The sequence below is a fragment of the Haemaphysalis longicornis genome, unplaced genomic scaffold (genome assembly GCF_048455015.1).
Source record: "Haemaphysalis longicornis isolate Haplotype H1 unplaced genomic scaffold, Haemaphysalis longicornis Haplotype H1 scaffold_6, whole genome shotgun sequence".
NCBI lineage: Eukaryota > Metazoa > Arthropoda > Arachnida > Ixodida > Ixodidae > Haemaphysalis > Haemaphysalis longicornis.
The window spans coordinates 60,906,791-60,928,639 of record NW_027526407.1 but is presented as its reverse complement, the minus strand read 5'-3'; the positions used below and the strand labels follow the sequence as shown (position 1 = coordinate 60,928,639).

Here is a 21,849-nt window from a genome sequence, read left to right as displayed (position 1 = left end):
AATAGTGTTTACAAGAACAGCTGCGCAAAATCCAACTCAAAGCCCGTCTACAACTGGAAGTACGTCACAATAAAACGGACGCAAAACGGTCGTTTTCAAAACGGACAAACACGAGAATGCCGCCGCCCAAGATCACATTTTTGATTTAAATTGTGTACACATAATTGCCTTTCGCCAAACTGCTTTGTTGCAGTCATGAATACCGTTGACACCATCTCTGATAAGCACGCGATATCGAAACGCTAGCTGCTTTGAACAACTGCGTAGCGGCTACAGGCCACTGTCATAGAAGGAGGAAACCTCTTTAACCTGGTCGTTTATATGTTCGTTCGTAGGTCGTAGGCTTATCCTCAGCACCATCACTGCTGATGAACGCATTCTTTGGGCTCGAAACTGTGTCGGTCCATGCAACGTCCATCCTAAAATTGTTTCCGCGGTCATTACTTTGTCTTGAAACCGTTTCGTTCGCCCCGTAACGATCTCCCAATAATAATCCGCTCCGTCGAGCAACGATGTTGTTAACGAGGCCCTTTGCTGATGAGACTGCGTCAGGGCATCTGCAAATCTCAGTCCTAGAGCTTTCAGATTATACGTAGTTTGCCACGGCATATTTCAGTGCCCTGACACGGTCAAACCTTTTTCTTCTCTCTCCTAAATACGGTAATCCCTCGTTAACCTGAAGTCCTAAAATCCGCTGAAAATTTCGAGATACTGAGCGGAGTTCCGAGTTAAAGTGTGTTTGTGTGGGGGGGGGGACCAATACACGGCGCCTATGGAGGCACGGCGAGAAAAGTTTCGACTTAACCGATATTTCGAGATATCCGAGTTCGAGTTAACGCGGGATTACTGTACATGAAAAGCGGTATGTGAAACTGAGTTTTGCATTATACCTATTAGTCTCAACTTGTTCCATATTGTTTTATCTATGCCGCCTCTTATCCCAGGTTCGCATCCAGAAATTGTTTTCGGAGGGGGTTATGGGTTAACGGAAGGGAGAGTTTTTCCGAAGGCAGTGTCTACAGTGCCGTCCAACGGCACTCCAGATCAGCGCTACAGCCACGGCTAGAGTACAATTCCAACAACATTCCAATTTTTAAGACTGGGCTGACACAGGCCAGAGTGTCTGCCGTTGTGGTGTAAAGGTTCCGTCTTAGATTCCTGTTACGAAGGGCGGTGGTTCGAGTCCGGGTCCACCCTTCTATTTTTCTATCTTGAGTTTTAGTTGTAATTTTTATGACTTAGATTAGTGTTCGGTGTGTTAAATGATTTCTTTTTTCTGTTCGTTAGGTTAAGTTAGGTTAGTTTACGTTATGTTACGTCACGTTAATGGAGGGTGAAGAAGTGCCAGACGCGGCATTTCTTTATCGAACGCTGGTGGACGTCGCTTTAGTGGAGCGCTTACACTACCGTGGGGCTTCACTCTAGACACAAACTTTGCCGAAAGGAACACTAAGTCTCGCTTACGCGCTGCCTCGAAAAAAATTTAAAGGAGGTTACAACCCCCAAACCTTCTCTGGCGGCGCCCATGTCTTATCCATCAGGCGATATCGTCTGCATACAGCGAAAATTTCACGTTAGGGATTACATTTATCGTTCTTTGTGACCGCATATTTCACGTTACTTACATTTTGTGGAATAAAAAAAAGAGAGCTACAACACCGTAATTCCTACTTTTTAGGCGGGTTAAGTTAGGGTTGCGGCTGAACATTTTAGTTTAATTATAAACGGCTACATTACTAATTCTCCTAAAAGCGTTACAAGAGTTCCCGTTTCGCTCTTCCCTCATTTCGTTCTTCCCTAATACTCTGCTGATAACACCTTCGATGATAAATTCGCCTATTTACACTAAATCAGCCTTTTTTCTTGCTTACTCGGCTTCGATTATTGATGGATCATACAATTACAACAAATAAAGAATTTTCCAAATTTTCTGCGGCGCAGCAAGTGAAGGAGTTCAAGCAAATTTAACACTAGGAACAAAACCCGGAGTTCCTGCACCCATTTTCTGTTACAAAAGCACAGGCCCAAAATTACACCAATGTTTCAAAGCTATTTTATAGGCATCCCGCAGCTCTCAACAGTACAGCCGGTCCGTCTTCAAACTACACAGGTCGATCTTGCCGGAAAAGTTTACGAGCACGCATCTCGGGAAACTTCAACACTACGGGTCACATAGCGTCTGATGGCTACTCGCGGCATTCCGAGTTTTCAATATCGGCTTACGCATTCCTTAGACAACACCTCCGCTGCCGCGTTGCCTATATATCGACGGATTCCAACGCAGCTCCCCGCCATCAGATGACGCTCGAGTATGCCCTCACAAAACTTGTTACGCACTCTTTCAACAGCAGAGCATAGACAACTTGGGTTGCGCATCTTGGCTGCAGATTGTTTACATAGAGTTTCTTACTAATATAAACTACAGAGAAATCTGGCGCTGCAATCGCGGGCCGTCGTGGGCGCCGCCATTGCGCCTAGCAACGTTCCTGTTCTAGCTGGCTTGGCTAGATGGCTTTTTTTAACAGCAGAACTCTTAAGCTTTTAGTTCCACCGTAAGCGTTGCCAGGAAAAAATATCAAGAAAAAATACCGAGGGCACGTGAACGTGAGCGTGTGCCTCGTTAGGAACGCCCCGCGTCGTCCAGGCTTTCGCCACGTGAAGTGCTCGAAAAAAAAAAGTTAGCAGTGGCTTAGCTCTGCTATGCCAGGATATACGTAGCGTGAGCTAAGGTTCAGTTGGTTATTCTTAGGTTTCCTGGTTGTCTAGGATTAGCTGATTACCATGCTTACTTCTGCTAAAACTATTTCCGATCCAATCCAATCCAACCCAATCCAGTCCAGTCCTATCCAGTCTAGTCCAGTCCAGTCCAGTCCAGTCCAGTCCAGTCCAGTCCAGTCCAATCCAATCCAATCCAATCCAGACCAGACCAGACCAGACCAGACCAGACCAGTCCAGTCGAGTCCAATCCAGCCCAGTCCAGTCCAGTCCAGTCCAGTCCAGTCCAGTCCAGTCCAGTCACTGCTCCTCGCGCATGCGAAGCACGGCTCTCCAGGAGCCAGGCGAAACGGCTATCAAGTGGCTCCGGCGCAGCGTCAGACTTGGCTACTGCGCAACGGAGGCGCACAGCTGGGCACGCGCCGGCGCCAGTGCATCTGCCGCGGCTATGACGTCAATCCTTTGCAATGAGCACACCGGCGAATATGCAGACCCAATTCTCTACACACACGTACTCCATTTGGATTGGATTGCAATAAATCCAATTTAATCCAATCCAATCCAATACAATGCTCCTCGCGCTTGCGCAGCATGGCCCTTCAAGGTCCACGCGAAACTGCTCAACCTGGGCCAGTGTAGCTTACGCTACAAAATACAAAGAACAAAATACAGAGCTCACGTGAACGCGCCCCTCGGGAGGAGCGCCCGGCGTCGGCCAGCTCGACCTTCGAGAACACTCTGCCCAGCGTTCGTGGCGTGATCTCTCAAGTGATGTTCTCATCGCCAGCTCACGTGCGTTTTCTCTACAGACCCAGAGCTCGGGAAACCGGTTACCGCCGGTTGTAGCGCGTGCGAGGTCAACTTTGGGAGAGATGTGAAAGGCTGCAGACAAAACGATCATGGCTTATTGCCAGTCACGGAGAACTTATAGCGGCAACTTCGGAATTCCATGTGAGGTGCAACAGCCAGGTCCCGGACGAAGGGAGAGGGGAAGCCAGCTCTGCCGTTTCTCCAGCCATGCAACACTATTGAAGGCTGCGCCATTTTTTTTTTTTGCTTTCGAAGCCAAAATCAATGAGAAGGGTAACGTTTTTGTTGTTCACCCTGCATGAATATTCTATTATTCCGTGACAAATATATCTTTAAGGCTCCACTTCCTTATAATAAAACAACGTTAAATAGTCTTCTACAAAGTACTGTTGTTTTTCTTTGCAGCCACAGGCAAATTTTGAGCTCGTTAGCGAGCCATGGAAGATAGAAGTTGAAAGTTCCTATACCCAGTGCATAATACACTTGCGCCAGATTTCTATCTTGTATATATTACAATTAAACTCTGTGATGGGTGGAAGAACTCTGAAACCTGTCTTCGTGCATCTATTTTACCAAATCCGAACAAAGAGAAAATAATGCGGAACTTTTTTTAACTGGATCAACTCTTACGACGGCAGAGTATAAACCTTTTCATCCGTTAATCTTTCATAAGATCAGGACATACTGGGCTGTGGTGCGCGTGCGCAGTAAGGACGTCCTGTCGACTGCGCCAATTATAGGGCCTCCAGCACAGTCCACTGACAAAATGGTAGCTCCCAGGAAGAATAAGTTAAAAAGGTCTTAGGGCTGCGCCCCTCTGCCGGAGGTGGGTTGCGAGATCTGAAGAACCTGACGACCTGCGCCGGCTTGTATGCACAGCAGCTCCTGGTGTCCAGGGCTGAGACAGTACGGTCGGCCCATGGTCGTCGGGACTGATGAACCACTCCCACTTCACTAGGCTCACAATAAAGTTTTTCCTCCTCATCCTCCTCATAAACCTGCCTCAGTTTTGTGTCTGGCCAACATGGAGAATACAGACGAAAATGCCGTCAATGCGTTTTTCTTTTCACGGGTGCGGACTACGATTCAAACCGATAACAGTTGTCGAAAACGGGAATTCGAGCTTTTTTTTTTCTTTAAAGGTGTTTTCTCCGGTGTTAAATGCTTTTTCGCCTGTTCCTTGTTTTTGCTTCTTCAAGTTCGGCTGCCGCGGCAGAGTTATAACTCATCCCAGACGTCCATGGGACCATTCCTAGCTCGATGAATAGACCTTTTGAATTTTAGATAAGAAGAAAATCCGCCGTGCAAATAGTGCGCCGCCGGGGCAATGTAGCCTGGCTCCATAGGCGCGACGGCGCAAGCTTTAAAAAACTCGGGCGCTTTGCCGTGCTCTCCAACAGAAAACGACATTCATCTAAATGCATGAAGTTCTGGAATAGGACAGAAAGAGAGAGCGATTTGACTCTATACTTCTACCTTCTTTGTTGCTCCCTTATAAGTCTTAGGAGCGTTTTCTGTTCCTTAGAAAGGCACACGAAGTGAAAACGACACCGGCACGTGGCGTAACTGTTCTCCCGGGATGCAGCGCATTTTTGGAGCGTGCTTCGATTCATGCCGATCTGTGGATATCCTGCTTTGTCTTCCGCATTTTTTTTTATGCAAGAACTTTCTCCCGCGATGTACCGAGCTAAAGACACTGCTTGGGATTCACCTATCCTTACTGCCTCTGTCATTCGAATATGTTTCATGTGGGCACGACGTTATGTGAAGTGCTAACGACAAAACTTCGAGGAATAATAAAGTTTGAATTTGTTGAATGAAAAGTCGTGTGAATTTCGCAAACTCATTACCGTCACAGCACACAGCTGTTTCCATGTTATCCGCATCGTCCTCACCATCATTTCGAGAGCAGGATAAAGGGCTTGGCATAGACTTATAACCGCTCCTGTCTTGTGATGCTCTAGTTAATTCTTTGTCTCCAAATTTTCTTGCTTGCTCCCTCCACCAAGTTCGTTTGTCTACTTGTAGTTTCGCCTCTCGGTAGCCACTCTGGTACTATGATGGTTGACTCACATCAGTCGCTCACAGTAAATTCACAGCCAAGTACCATTCTGTCTCTTAATGTTAAATATGATGTTTTCCTCCCGACGTTTTCTGTAATCCAAGGGTTACTCCCATGCCCCTTCATTTGATAACCTATTGAGCTTACGTAAGTTTTTCTTCCTTGTGTTTAGAAAGGCGCGAAGTTTCTTCCCCAAAACTCATCAACGGCAGTAGGCAATGGTTGTACACCATTATTTCCCACGGCGAACGTAGCATTCTGTTCATTATTTGAAAATACTTGCCGAACGCTCCCCAGCCCAAAGTAATGGTACATCGGAATTCTCGTTCGTGGTTTCAACCAGCGTTCATACCTTCCCCAATCCGAACAACCGCGGTCAGCTGCGCGGGCACGGCAAGTCTCTCCGCAGCAAAGGTCGGTCAGATAAACCGGGCAGCCCATTATTATACTAACTTATAAAACAGCGCTAGAAACAGGACTACAGAAAGGGAACACAGACAGGGCGCTGTCTGTGTTCCCTTTCTGTAGTCCTGTTTCTAGCGTTGTTTTATAAGTTACTTATGTACCAACTGGCCCGCCTTCAATCTGTGTTGCAGTCCATTATTATACTTTTCAAACTCAATAATTGGTGCAGAAAGCGCAAATATCAAGGGTTCTGAGGACATGGATAAAAAGCATGGTGACAGAACTCATCCTTGCGGAACTCCCCGCATTTTTTCTCATCTTACGGACGATACATATTGGGGGGAACGGTCCGACTTTTACTGGCAGCCATCGTAATCGTGCTAGACGGCGCGAGCGAGGAGTGGCAGCTTATCAGTCCTTATTCTCTTCGAAAGGCACGACAGAAAGGTGATTGCAGCAGGCAGCTGCAATCACCTTTCTGTCGTGCCTTGTCTTGTCACATGCAGCAGGCAGCTGCATGTGACAAGACGTCGCTAGTTTCACAAGCGTACAGGTGCCTATAAGCAATGAAAGTAATTCAGAAGGTTAAAAAGGTAACATGAACGAAGTTATAATGAAGCACCTTTTTCACCCCTAGGCACATGACTTATCTTCATGAAGTATTCATCCGCGCCCTTTTCTCCCCCTCTCACAAACCTCCCGTCTTCCCTTTTCCAAACCAGTATTTTCTCTCGTTTTTTTATTCCTGGGGAAATGCCAAGTTCCTTGCGGCGAGGTTTCTTATTCTTGAGAAATGAAAATAAAGCTCAGATTTCACCGGCCAGACGTGATCTGGAAAAGTGGAATTCAGCCGGAACTATAACTTAGCAGCACCTGTCGGAATGCGTTATGCGGGGAAAGGGGTCGGCCCGAACATTAAGAGTGGCGGCTGCTGCGGACTTCTAGCGATGGATATGACGCGTACTCCAGTTAACGCCGGTTTCGAGGCCCCGGCTCGAAGCTCGCGGTTAATGGCTGGAAATTCTGAGGCACTTTAACCACAACCTTTGACCCGCGGTGAGTCACGTCGCGCAACCGTCGGAGTCGCCGTAAAACCAGGATCTTTAAAAAGTGGTTCGTCTGAACACGCGATGCGATGCATAGTTCATTATTGCACTGCGACAGCCTTTAATGGAGGTTGTCGTGGACCTCCGCGCTTGCGCGCATGCGGGAAATCTTGGAGAGTTTTAGCATATCGTTACTGTGTTTGCGCTAGAGTTTACCGTGTTACCGGAAGCCGGAGTTTCCGTTTACCGATGCGAACGGTAAAGGCCCAACCGTATGCACGCGTGAAATCGACGTACTCGCGCAATGACGTAACTCGGTGTAAGCGACAGCAAAGACGGCGTACTACTGGTACTACGGCGTACGCCGAATGCATTGCTACGCGGTTGTTACGCCCTAGTCAGAGCCAGCCAGACATCGACGCAAACTTTCGGGCACGCAGTGTTGACGTCGACCCCTGGCGATGACGTTATGTGACGGCCAGGTCGCAAAACAGGAAAGCTAATTGATAAATAGGCTCACTTTACTATTAAGTATGTGTTATTATTTACACTAAATTACACGAATTTACACGAATTCACGCAAGTGGGATTGCTTACACGAAATTGTACAATATATAGCGTCGTTCCGTCGCTGGGTGGATCACCGAACGTTTCTGAGGCCATTTACTAGTTTTATAACACTTTTTCTTTGTCAAGAAATGGCCTAAGCTTTTGCTGAGTCCTGGAACTTGATCATTCGTGCACGCTTCGATACTCTTGTCCCCAGGAGTGTAGCCAGGGGGTTGTACCGGTGTCAGAACACCCCCCGGAAATTTGCTGAGTTGTGCATTCCCACCCTCCTTTCACGGTATCTTTCTCTTACGATATGCACACACTGCATTAACAAACTACAATATAAAAACAAAAATAAGAAGATCGTTGGTTTCGCGGCAAAAATGGTTCCTGGGAGCCCTGGGTGCACTAGTGTTTTAGTAGATATTACAGCGAACAAAGAAATTGGCCCTGTGTCTTCATTTAAGCGGAAAAATGGCAGACATTCTTTGCGTGCAGGCTCTCTTTCCTTTTATTTATTTTACCGGTGGCGTATAACACCTCTCGAAAAATATTTCTGGCTACGCAACTGCTTGCCGTTTCCTTCCTTTCCAGCGTACTGCTAGCGCTGTTCAAAGTAGCCATAGAGAAGAAAAAAATGCACGTCGGATTCATTCAAAACACTGCTTTGACTCAATACCAAAAGTGCCGAATTTAACCCAAACTACTACGAACTGAGATATCAATTAACTGAAAACAGATGAAGTAACGGCGACCCACTAGCCCCTTTTTCGCCGAGTGCTTATGACGTCAGAGCGAGGTTGGTTTTGTAAATTGCGGCCTCGTTGACCGGAGCCCGCAAAGAAACATGTCTGTGGGATTTCATCGGTGCCTCTAGTTTCATCTGGTGTGGCCAATCGAATCCTCGGGAGCAGCTAAAACATTCATATATCTGCTTTCAGTATTCCCCCTAATACGTCAACGGTGACGTTAAGTATAGCGCGAATGAGTCTTCAGTGTTAGTTTTTTCGGCACACACACAAGAAAGCATTTTTCGTGGCTGGAAACGAATTGAGCGAGTTACGAAACTCCAGTTTTTTTTTTTCGTTATTAAACAAGCTCTTATTTTGGTTCCAGTTATCGTAGTACATCCACGCGACCGCTTCTTCTCACCGGTGGCATTGCGAATGGATGAACTCCCACAGTGCCGATGTGTCGGCATTACCGCGAGCATAACTAATCCCCAAGAGGCAGACGGTGCTTCTGATTACGAAACACTGTTTCCCATGATGCGCAAACAGACTACCAACTATGTAATGCACCAAACTGAGGCTTTCTCTGCCCCAATGGCGACTTCTTATACAACGCACTTTGCCTTGTGCAGCTTTGAGTTTGCAGTGCGCCAGTTATTCCAGGAGGGATATTCAGGATCGAACGGAGAGGCTTAATGACGAAGACGCTTAAACTCTAGCGACAAATACACGCGTCGCAGCGCCACCTGAAGGGCGCCTGACGCATACTAATGACGGCGAAGGTCCCTTTTGGCGGGGGCCATTTACGGCGGAAGATGGTCGCCCGCCGGAAGTCATTTACACACACACACACACACACACACACACACACACACACACACCCTCCTACAGCGGGTACTCCGTGCAAATTTGCTGTTCACGACCGTGTTCGTCTCGTAATATATAGGAGATCTGAGCACGAGGTCGCGGGTTCGATTCCCGGCCGCGGCGGCCGCTTTTCTGATGGAGGCGAAAAGCAAAAACGCCCATGTGCTCGAGATTTCGGCACACTTTAAATATCCCCAGGTGGTCAAAATTAATCCGGAGCCCTCCACTACGGCGCGCCTCATCGCCTGCGTTGCGTCGGCGCGTTAAACCCTACAACCAAGTATATAGGAGATGAGCATTCGCACACAGACCTTATCACCTGCTTGCAGCGGGCTTTGCCTTGTGTCCTCTCCGTCAATATTTCGAGATATCTGTGGTCCCCCGAAAAAATGTTTCGAGATAAGGGTGGAGAAAAATAGCGCCTATTAGAGGTAAATTCATGGCGAGAGCAAGCTTCGATTTAACGGATATATTGAGATATCCGAGTTCGAGTTAATCTGGAATTAGTGTAATCTGTCATCATCATCAGCAGTATCAGCATCAGAAGCAGCAGCAGCCTTTCTACGCCCACTGCAGGACAAAGGCCTCTCCCATAGATCTCCAATTACCCCGGTCGTGTGCTAACTGCGACCAATTTATCCCCGCAAACTTCTTCTGCCCCCTTTTAGCCGCCTCCTTCCCCGCTTCCCTTCTCGGGATCCACTCTGTAACGCTTATGACCAGCGGTTATCTTACCTTTGCATTACATGCCCTTCCCACGTATATTTCTTCCTAATTTCTTTTAATATGTCCTCAACACGCGTTCGTTCCGTGACCCACTCCGCTCTCTTCTTGTCCCTTAACATTACACCTATCATCTTCCGTTCCACTGCTCGCTGAGTCGTCCTCCATTCAAGTTGAACCCTTTTAGTGAGCCGCCAAGTTTCTGCCCCGTAGGTGAGTACCGGTAAGATGGAGCTGTGTACAAGATTTCTGCGCTCGTTAAGGATCTCCAGATGGTTATCGCCAGCGTTTTTTCGGCGCGCGTTAAACCCTACAATCAATCAATCAATCAATCAATCAATCAATCAATCAATCAATCAATCAATCAATCAATCAATCAATCAATCAATCAATCAATCAATCAATCAATCAATCAATCAATCAATCAATCAATCTTACCTAATGCTCGTCTACACCCTCATTCCGCAATGCCTGAATGACTGCTGAGGTTTCGACTAAGTCAAATGCTTTCACATAACCTATGAAGGCTATATATATGGGGGTTGAGTATACTCACGCGCATTTCTCTATCACGTGATTGATCGTGTGAATATGGTCCATTGTTGAATAGCCTTTACGGAACCCTGCGTGTTCTTTAGGCTGGCTGAAATGTAAGGTGCCAGAAATTCTGTTTGCGATTACCCTGGTAAGTACCTTGTAGACGTCGACTGCCGGTAAGCTGATCGGCGTGTAATTTTTCAAGTCCTTCATCTCCCCTTTCTTATGGATTAGGATGATGTTCGCCTTCTCCCAAGATTCCGGTATACTCACGGTCATTAGGCATTCCGTGTACGGGTTTGCCGGTTTTTCTGGTACAATTTGCCCCCAGTCCTTTAAGAGGTCTGCTGTTATCTGATTCTTACCAGGTGCTTGCCCCCTTGCATTACATTGAGAGCCTTCTTTAGTTCTTTTGTAGTTACTGGTGGGATGTCTATCTCCTCTTAACTACTTCCTCGTTCGGTATTATCCATGATGTGCTGGCTACTGTACAGATCTCTATAGAACTCCTCGGTTACTCCGACTGTTTCATCGCTATTTGTGATGACATTGCTTGCTTGTCTTAAAATGCATACATCTGATTTTTTCCCATGCATAGACGCCTATTCACTGCTTTCAGCCTGCCTCCGTTCTTTACTGCATGCTCAATCCTCTTCATGTTGTACTTCCCTATGTCAGCTGTCATACGCTTATTGATTAACTGTGAAAGCCCCGATGTTCGCGTAATACATATCCCTGGGTAAATAATATATTCCAGTAACATATATTCCTGTTTAAATAATACCCAGCATACAGGCTTGTAGACGACGCGACGTGTTCGCCGCGCAGTGGGCATCGTTTGACCGGTGATTATGACGTGGCCTGCATCTGCGTGTTGTTCTCAAAAGTGGCGGCTCTTAGCATGTGAATAAAATGCACGTAAAGTGATCCAATAACATTAACAGGATATCATCCTAGAGTGAGGTGTCCAACCGGCCTTTTTTGCGCCGCTGATGGTGCCTCGAAATGCAAACTTAACCTCCCAAACAGTTCAACATGAATGTAATTATAAGATGAAGGCGCAAGAAGAACACAGGCGGGAGAAGGAACAATCAAAACCAGTGCGTTGTATCGACTTGGGCACAGTAAGCTTTTGCTAGCAATAGTTATGGCATGTATTGTTCTACCACGGAACCACTCGCAATTAATCGACAGCATCCAGTAACTACTCAAAGGAACGCCGTTAACTGTAACGAAGAAAGTTTCATGCCAGTTATCAATCCCACAAGTGTCGGTCCTGTGTAACTACATCTTCAACAACACAATTATTTCATGCTCCTTAATAAGGCGACCAATGCCCGCAAAACTCGCAATGAACTTTCCTCTCCTCCGAAGGGAAGAACACCGGCATTTTACTAAAATAGCTGCATGACCGTCGATATTCATATCTATCATATTGCAATTAGGCGGCAGAGCTAACAGTACAGGGTAGAATCCAGCGTCATTAATTAGTTTCAAATCTTCACCGGCACGCATTCTTATTCGCCGAACCGCATCACCGCATGCAGTCAACCGATCTGCCCCAGCGCGCCACGCGAGAACGTGCCGGCAAACTAGCCATTGACGACGGCGGCTCCGAGAGTACTTGCAACCTCGTTACGTCCCCTGTTCACTCCTCGTGCAAGACCGCCGATAGCCCGCACCGCGGTCTGCGCGAAAATAACCCGCAGCGTATTCGCTCACAACGTGCGATAAGTTCGCGAAGATTCGCAATGCCGGCGATACGTTAGTGCATCCAGAGCTGTGAGAGAAAAGCGGTAGAGATGGCCAGCGCTCACGTTTCAGATGGGCCGTCGTTCAGGACATCGTCAGCATCCACACGGAGCTCTCCCTCCGGGGGCGCTCTTTTTCGTCTCTCTCCTCCGGGGATATTCTGGAAGCTGCTGGGATGCGGCCCGACGCCGCATCCGGGAGGATGCAGAGAACAACTCGGACCGGCCTGTGCAAGTGGCGGCGCGTGGCGGCGGGTTCGGAAACCACGCAGAAGCACGCGTGTGTCGCTGGCTCATAGCTGGCGGTAGTTGTCCGGGAACAACTTGGCTGAGTTCGGCAGTCTGCTTGGAAGTGGCAAAAAATACGCGAAACATAATAGTTGGTTGATGTGAAAGTCATTCCATAGAGTTTAAGCCATCATTGTTATACAAATGTTTGTACAGTGTAGTAGTTATAAGAACACTAATAGTAAATACGGACCTCAGCAGGTGTAACAGCGATCGTGGCGTCAGGTTGCAACTTAGAATGACAAAAAGTTAGGGGTGGGCATTTTGTTTCCAGATGTCCAATTTCATTGAAAACATGACAGCGAGAAATTACATCAACTCTACATTTTCTGTTGAGTACAGCACATTAAGTTGTGTCCTTTTGATATCACCAAAACAGCCCGCGACTGCCCTTCTGACCACAAACGACTGTATTTATCCTGTAACTTCATAGTCCAGACACTGCATTGAAAATGTGGCGCCGTACTTACCTAAACATTCATTGCAAAACCTGTTGAGTAAAGCAGCTTTATACTCGCAATGTCTATTGTTATACATGATTCCTGTTTTTGTTTTTTGCCGCCTTTCGTTTTCCCGCAACAAGGACCTTGTTGACAGCTGGAAGAGCTATCTCTAATGGCGAAGCCGTTGGCGTATAATGCTGTGCCAATTGGCGTTCTCATGTTAATTCCCACCACTTACACATGTACAAACTGAAGGCAAAACTACACACAACTCAATACTCTTACAGTCACAAAATGCCAATTCTGGCCGTCGGATTCGTGCCCGTTTCCGTGGTGTAGTGGTTATCACGTGCGCCTCACACGCGCAAGGTCCCCGGTTCGATCCCGGGCGGAAACAAAGTTTCTTTTTTTTTTATATACAATTTTATGCTGACACAGGGACTGCACCGCATCCACTTGAAACGTAACGTGAAAACTAATCCGAAGCCCACCACTACGGCGCGCCTCATCGCCTGCGTTGCGTCAGCGTGTTAAACCCTACAATCAATCAATACTTGAAACGTTATAGGCTTGAATATGTAGTTCGTGATGTATAACTACCGGTATAAATAGCGCAACCAAAGCCAGGGCACATGCCCACAGTGGAACCATTTAAGTATTTTCGTCTTGCTCTCTCTCTTACATCGCCTGAATGGGCAACTTCTCAGAAAGTACGACATCGGCGGTATTCAGTGTATGATTAAGGTAGATGATATACGCTGCGTAGGCATGTATAGTACCTTCTACGAAGTGTTTTCGGTTGTGGAAACAGGCCACAGAGATGAGATAACACTTCAGGAATCATGGCAAACTGCACCCGAGTGAACAAGCTGCGAGGAATGCGCAAAAAATGTTTTTTTTTTTGTTTGTAATCTCAGGCAGAAACGCCATTGGGCGCTGCGGAAAATGGCTTGTACTAAACAATTTCTAACGTGCGCTCATAGGAGTGATTATTCGAATTGGCCCGTTAATTTAAAGCGAAAAATAAATCTCACTATTCACCGTACGCGTACAGGATTTCTATGAAGGATGAGGTTGTTGTTATTGTTGTAGTTTGACGACAATGAGTATGACGATGATGATTGGTGTGTGTCTTGTTTCACTAAAGTTTGCTGCATATCCCGATAAGGCTTCTTATACAGAATATCGGCCACTTCTATAAAATGCTCCCGTTGGTTTCTCCAATGTTATCTTCAAGAAAACACAGCGCAATACCGCTGAGCTCCTGGCCAAACAACGTCTTACAATATACAAATGTGCCGTCTGAAGCAGCTTTGCTGCGTTTCTCGGCTGTGGAATCATGCACGATTATTACAAGTACGAAGATAGCAAAAATATGACTTGATCGAACCATCGGTGCAATGTTACTAGCGGTATATACAGAGTTTACTTAATATCGTGTATATTATATATATATAATTATATAATATAATTTAAATTATATCGTTAGAGATAAAGTTACAGTTCCCCCGGTTCTATAGGTGCGGTTATTGGGCGTGTTATTTTCATAATGTGTGTCTGCTAAATGTGGGGAGTATGTGGTGCGATATTAGTTATTTATTCAGTAAACCATTTTTATAACGATGTACTCGTGACAGGAAAATCGCTTCGTTATAGACGATAATTTCTTTAAAGCGGACAATATTTGCTTTCACTATCTTCCAGTGGCAACTGAAACACCCCTAATGAAGCGAATTTCAAATAAAAAGGTTTCGAATTATAACCAAGGTTTAGTGTATTTACACTCGTATACATCAAATATGTGCGCCCCTAGTAGTAGTCCCAGGCTTACCGAGATCCACATGTCGTAATTCCTCAAATTAGCCGTATTTTTGGTTGGTTGTACCGTTTAGAAGCAATGAATTGACTGATGCGATACAAAAATGGGAATATTTCTGTACAAAAAAATTTAAGTGCTATTCTACTCTAGCGGTTATAGCAGCATATATGGCTCTGGGAATTACCAATTTCTATCATCACGCCTAGTTTCATTTAATCATCATAACTTGTTACTTCACAGGGAAGTTGTAACCGTTGCAGAATTCATAGCTGACGTCAATACATAAACGTCAACGGCGGGAATATGGTTACAGAAAACGGTTGTAACTTTTTTTCTCCGTGTTTCTGCTCTACGAGCCCACTAAACTTTCCCGGGTGCGGGAAGTTTCTCTCAGGAGGCTTCCGGCTAGGGTGGACCTCACACCTTCAGTAACTTGGACTTGTGGACACTCGCAAGAAGACCCAGGAACTTGTCCCAAGTGCCCGGCTCAGGCTGTTCCCAGTCTAAAATCACAATGCCGTAAAAACCTAACAAGAATTCCTGTCGTACGACAAAAAACTGTTGTTACAACAAAGTCCTGGTGTTACGACAAAACCATCTGCTGTTACGACACACATATATGTCGTAACGACAAAGTCAGTTTTTTTAACGACAAATATTCCTGTAGTCACAACAGAACTGCCATTTATGCTACTCTTCACAATGGGCAATAACATTCGGAATTCGGCACGACTGAGCATCAAGAGCAGGACAGGAATACGACGCGTGACAGAACACCACAATCACGGCACGAAAAGAATACGACAAGACGGCAGTAAGACACGCGAAAATAAGCAAACTACAGAAATTTTTCTTGATTTCTTTTTCGACTAGGTTGAAGCTGATACCAAACATTTTTTTTGTGGGCGGAAAACAAGGACAGCTCGCGATGGCGCACTCAGAAATGGTGGTCTCCGGTGGGATAAACCGGATGACTACACCCGCTGGGTGGAGGAAGATAGATAGTGCAGGTCGCTGATGGACTTTCTTCACGTAAGTGGGACATCATACACACCTGTAGACTCGAGAACTTATCGGTTTCGTGACTATCTGTGCTTTTAGCAGCCCTTCTGTCTTGCTTTCCAGGCTTTCATCTCTTTCTCTGGCTTTCCTACCTTATTCTCGCTTGCTTCCTTTAGGCATCCTCTCATATGCCGCGTGGCAAAAACACGAGGCAAAAAACATCTGTTATGTCGAAACTATCCAGGGACCAATTACATGACAATTAGGCCCTACGACGACTCTAACATAACGCCGACTTTCATCTACTTTTCATAAGTGCATAGTTTCCTTTCATAAGTGCATAGCTTCCTTTAGACATCCTCTCATATGCCGCGGGGCAAAAACACGAGGCAAAAAACATCTGTTATGTCGAAACTATCCAGGGACCAATTACATGACAATTAGGCCCTAAGACGACTCTAACATAACGCCGACTTTCATCTACTTTTCATAAGTGCATAGTTTCCTTTCATAAGTGCATAGCTTCCTTTAGACATCCTCTCATATGCCGCGGGGCAAAAACACGAGGCAAAAAACATCTGTTATGTCGAAACTATCCAGGGACCAATTACATGACAATTAGGCCCTAAGACGACTCTAACATAACGCCGACTTTCATCTACTTTTCATAAGTGCATAGTTTCCTTTCATAAGTGCATAGCTTCCTTTAGACATCCTCTCATATGCCGCGGGGCAAAAACACGAGGCAAAAAACATCTGTTATGTCGAAACTATCCAGGGACCAATTACATGACAATTAGGCCCTAAGACGACTCTAACATAACGCCGACTTTCATCTACTTTTCATAAGTGCATAGTTTCCTTTCATAAGTGCATAGCTTCCTTTAGACATCCTCTCATATGCCGCGGGGCAAAAACACGAGGCAAAAAACATCTGTTATGTCGAAACTATCCAGGGACCAATTACATGACAATTAGGCCCTAAGACGACTCTAACATAACGCCGACTTTCATCTACTTTTCATAAGTGCATAGTTTCCTTTCATAAGTGCATAGCTTCCTTTAGGCATCCTCTCATATGCCGCGGGGCAAAAACACGAGGCAAAAAACATCTGTTATGTCGAAACTATCCAGGGACCAATTACATGACAATTAGGCCCTAAGACGACTCTAACATAACGCCGACTTTCATCTACTTTTCATAAGTACATAGTTTCCTTTCATAAGTGCATAGCTTCCTTTAGACATCCTCTCATATGCCGCGGGGCAAAAACACGAGGCAAAAAAAAATCTGTTATGTCGAAACTATCCACGGACCAATTACATGACAATTAGGCCCTAAGACGACTCTAACATAACGCCGACTTTCATCTACTCTTCATAAGTGCATAGTTTCCTTTCTTAAGTGCATAGCTTCCTTTAGACATCCTCCCATATGCCGCATGGCAAAAACAGGAGGCAAAAAAAATCTGTTATGTCGAAACTATCCACGGACCAATTACATGACAATTAGGCCCTAAGACGACTCTAACATAACGCCGACTTTCATCTACTTTTCATAAGTGCATAGTTTCCTTTCTTAAAGGGACACTGAAGTGAATTTGTCAAGCTCCCGTTTTTGCTTGCACTGCGTAGACTGGCTCAAATTAGCACACTTTTCATCGTTTATCCGGTTGACAAATCGGTAATTATTTTACAAACCGCGAAAGAAGAAAAACTACCATGCGCGGTTTGCGGCGGCCGCACCAACTAAAGCTGTGACGTTAGGAGGAGCCGCACCGTGATTGGACGATGCCCAAGGTGAGCAACCAAACAAGTTTCGGTTTCGGTTTCGGTTCTGTAAAACACAACCGGTGGCGTTGTTGGATGGGCATTCTCAATAACTCAGTAATCATCCTACCGCGCTTCTGCCATGTTGTCACCTGTAAAAATGCATAAAGATAAGCCTCCCAGGACGGCTTGGAATCGTAGCATTCACTAGCCGAGGCCTACGCAGTGCATGGACGCCCTCCGCGTACCCGCACACGCCCAAATGTCATGCGCTTTTCCCCCATATTTGGAGCTTGCCTCACTCATGCCTGTACCGTAAAAAGCGTGTTCGCACCAGGCCAAGGGTCTGTTCATTCTGGCCTGTGCCCACTGCCCGCAAGCAGTCGGTGCTTATGGCAACAGCAGGCCAACGAGAACTCGCTAACGCGCCAGTGCCAGCCTGCGCGCGTTCTGTGAACTAGTTCGCGGAGCCATGAACGTTGCGGCCGAAAAAAAGGCGAACTCAATGTAGAAAACATCGGCAGAAAACGAAAAAGTTAACTTACCAAAAAAAAAAAAGCACGTACCCGCGGGGATTCGAACTCGTGACTTGCAAAATACTTGCATACCTAGCACCCAGACAACTAGGCCACGAAGGCGGGCTCTGCTGCTCCTGGTAATATAGAGTGTATATTGTATAACCAGTTTACACTTTTATTTAGTTTTGGCATTTCAAGTAGCTTAGGTGACTATTTGTTGTATTGCGCTCGTGCAGTAAGCGTCGCTTGAGTTTCCACAATAGCTCACTTCTAGCAATTGCATTTCGTAGACGGAAAAGCGTTCGCAGATGCGTAGTCGTGCTGCTGACCGCTGTGCTTGTTCGCCCAGCGCAAAAACGTGCTTCCCGCACCCTAGTTTTAAGCTGTACGGTAAAAATATCAGTTGATTTTATTTCCTTAGTACCTATATTGACTTCGCTGACTCTGCTCCCGCCTTCAAGAGGCCTTATATTTTCCTACTGGCGTACCAGTCACCGAAGCGTCTCATGTGCGCTTGTGCAGCGCTTGTGTGAAGCGACCTTGACTTGGAGCTAGATACAGTGTACAAACTAACCAAGTAAAGAAAGGCAGATTCTTCCATTCACAAACGTGTCCTGGCTTCGTTTCAACTGAGCGAACGAATTTCGACGACTCGTCCGCGGCCGGCGGACGAAACGCTGGGCCGACTGACTCTGTCTGAAGGCCGGGGAGCCGTGCAGTAACGCAGCCAATTGCCAGCTCATCCCCTCCTGACGTCACACGAAAACGCCGCAGAAAATGGGCGAGCGTAAAAAGAGGAGGACAGCATTTTCGAATTAATTTTTCTACTAAATAAAATCGCGTAAACGTGACCAGGGTGGTCGAAACATGGCCTGGGGACTCCGGACTACAATTTGCGCAAGTAATCCCGCAATGTTTACATATCACTTCAGTGTCCCTTTAAGTGCATAGCTTCCTTTAGACATCCTCCCATATGCCGCATGGCAAAAACAGGAGGCAAAAAAAATCTGTTATGTCGAAACTATCCAGAGAAAAATTACATGACAATTAGACGATAAGATGACTCTAACATAACGCCGACTTTCATCTACTTTTCATAAGTGCATAGTTTATAGTGACGTTGTAAATGCCGTGGCATTCCCGTCTTTGGTCACTGTCAACGCATGAGCTTCTACGGCGGGGGGTGTAGAGACGGACCGCCCACGTTCGTCCACTACAATAAAGCTGTAGTCCGTCCAAGGTTCATTTAGATAATTAGCTGGGAACTGTGATCAATCTTAAATTACGAACAAAAGTGTTTGTTTTGTGCACTTCTTGGCCTGCGCCCGGCTCCGCTGTGCACACACCTTCACAGACTGCAAGGGCACTGATTTGTTTAAGTGCAGAGCATTTTGGGGTCCCGCCTTGGCGTCGTAGCTCGTTCGCTGCTACGCTGACTGAAAGAAAATTTATTAATAGCCGATACAAAGACCCGCTGTTGTAAATACTACGCCGGTCGCCTAAACCAAACACACTGCATATATCACTTCACAACTCTATCACACCACTCACTACGCACGCAGTTCACTCTACAGTTCTCCATAGTTCACTAGTACACACACTACTAGAGCCACTATTGCACCCAAACATCACTGTAGATCACATCCTCCACAGTTCACGACACAGTGCACCTATCACTTCACAACTCTATCACACCACTCACTAAGCACACAGTTCACTCTACAGTTCTCCACAGTTCACTACACTACTAGAACCACTATTATACCGAAAGATCACTGTAGATCACATCCTCGACAGTTCACAACAGCAGGTCCAGTGAGTAGGGTAGAATAGACACTTCTATTTGCTTGTTTACCACACGGATAAACCGAGCCACCGCCGCATTCAGGCGGCGTAGCGACGTAACATATTCAAACATAGCTTCGAAAAACAAGCGGTTTATATAGTCACAACCGTTCGAAACTCCTCTACCGCTGGCGCTTGTCATACATCTCCCCTTTGTTTAGCGCAAAGAAAACTGCATTACATTAGAGGCAAAATCTGTGTATGTGACCGGCAGCTCCTGCGTCCATTTAGTTAAGAACGCCCGTAGTGTTGGTTCTTACTAAGCGAGAAAAAGTGGCCGCCAAAAACGACGCATTCCAAACTACGCAGTAAGGCTCCGGCACGTGCGGAGTGAAAGCAAGCACAAAAAGAATAGCACTCCCGCTCGTTCTGTTCCAGGCAGGCAGCGCGCGAGCACTGCGAAGGCGGGAAATTTGAATTCAATTAGACAAACTGCCGTTCAATTCATCAGCAGAAGAGTGAGACAGGGTGGCGAAGAGTGTGATGAATGTAGCAGTGAGCGGATAACAGCGCCACAGCCCATTATGGCGAATCACTGCTCTGCCCTTCCGGCAGCTTTCACATGGAGTGAAACGGCTTTAATTGCTCTTTGTCTTATTAAAAAGGCGTGGCGTCTAAGGTGATTCATCACCCCCAGCCTAAGGTGATTGGGTATGATGCACAGTGAGCGTGGTTTTGTGAGCCAGCTAATGGTGATAAAGGTTGCAGCTACCGCGTTACAGCTGCCCTGATGCTGATGTGGCAGAATGCGATTGATGTATGGAAAACTATACCGTTACATCTATACAGGGTAGTTGGTGCAGCGATCTCTCTCTTTTCTGAAGACAGCATTTTGACCAAGAAAGTTTGTCTGCTTTTTGTCTCCCGCAGACACAATATGGTAGGGTTATTTCCTTAAAGGATTTCGCATATCTCGTCAAGATTTCAGATCAGGAACCTACAATCCCAGGGGTCAATGCTTTCTGCCGTATTCGTGTTTCCGAGAACGCTTAATGCGACGAGAAGTGTGTCCGGAACGTCGCTCGTGCTTTGGCGCTTAGCAGTAGGAGCTGGCTACTTTTGGCGCCGAATTGGCGCTTCTACATGCATGTCTGTGGGGCCGGGCAGATCGGCGTCGCTTTTATATTTTCTTCAAGGCAAAATAATTTCTAGGTGATCAGGTCTTTTAGGCCGTCCACGTTTAGTGGTGCTTATTGTGCTGTCCACGCGTACCATGGGTGGCTGCAGCGGTAGTGTGTGGGGGACCGGGTGTAGGGTCGTCAACATCCGTGCATCCTGAACCACCGTAGACCACAAGAGCAGTACTGGAGAGCACTGATCCGCTACCATCAGGGCTACTGGACGCCACAGCCACCTGTGGTTTTACAGTCGAAGCTGCGACGTCATAGGCCCCATCGGGGGGGCGGGGTCTGCCTGACAAGAGTTGCCGCCGAAACCAGATGCCGCTCGGCCTCCCGGCTAGCTGCACCAACATATCAACGTGAAGAGAGCATAGCGTGCTTTTGTACACTTGTGGGAGGGGGTCGTTTTCAGTTGTTTCTAATTAAATGTTTCTTTAATCTTTAATGACTTCAGATGACCTGCATTAGGCTGGGTGAACGTTTTCGCAGTTCGGGCATTTGAGTACCATTTTGTTTGGCAGTTTTCGTCAAGGTGATAATGTTCTGAACATATTCCGCATGTATGTTTTTCTCTGCATGCGTTAGATGGGTGTACGTAGCGCTGAAAACTGAAGCATCCGCGAGAATTGTAACAAATGGCCGTATCTGACAGTAAATAAAGGCCACGTTGAGTGTGGGAAGAACGGCACTCCTGCAAAGGTACTTCTGATCACGCAAACCTTCTAGAAGAAATTTTTTTTTTCAGTTCCGTGATGATTTCGGCTTATAAATTTTTTTTCTGAGAAGCGTTTACAGTGCGGTGTGCCTGAACCTATATTTAGGCCTCCAACGGGCTCACGAGTTT

At 46.3% G+C, this 21,849-nt stretch overlaps 1 protein-coding gene and 1 non-coding gene across 4 annotated transcripts in view; one reads left to right on the top strand and one right to left on the bottom strand.

Moving 5' to 3' along the window:
• Positions 1-12,393, bottom strand: part of LOC144142784 (glutamate [NMDA] receptor subunit 1-like) — a 128,711-nt gene extending 116,318 nt beyond the window's left edge. For all 3 annotated transcript variants that reach the window (XR_013317043.1, XM_077674510.1, XM_077674509.1), the window contains exon 1: positions 12,266-12,393. The gene's annotated coding sequence lies outside the window, so the exon portion shown is untranslated. The remainder of the gene's footprint in view (positions 1-12,265) is intronic.
• Positions 12,394-13,254: 861 nt separating this feature from the next.
• Trnav-cac (transfer RNA valine (anticodon CAC)) lies at positions 13,255-13,327 on the top strand. Its single transcript has one exon. It is a non-coding gene; the product is annotated as a tRNA-Val (tRNA).
• The last annotated feature ends 8,522 nt before the right edge of the window (positions 13,328-21,849 follow it).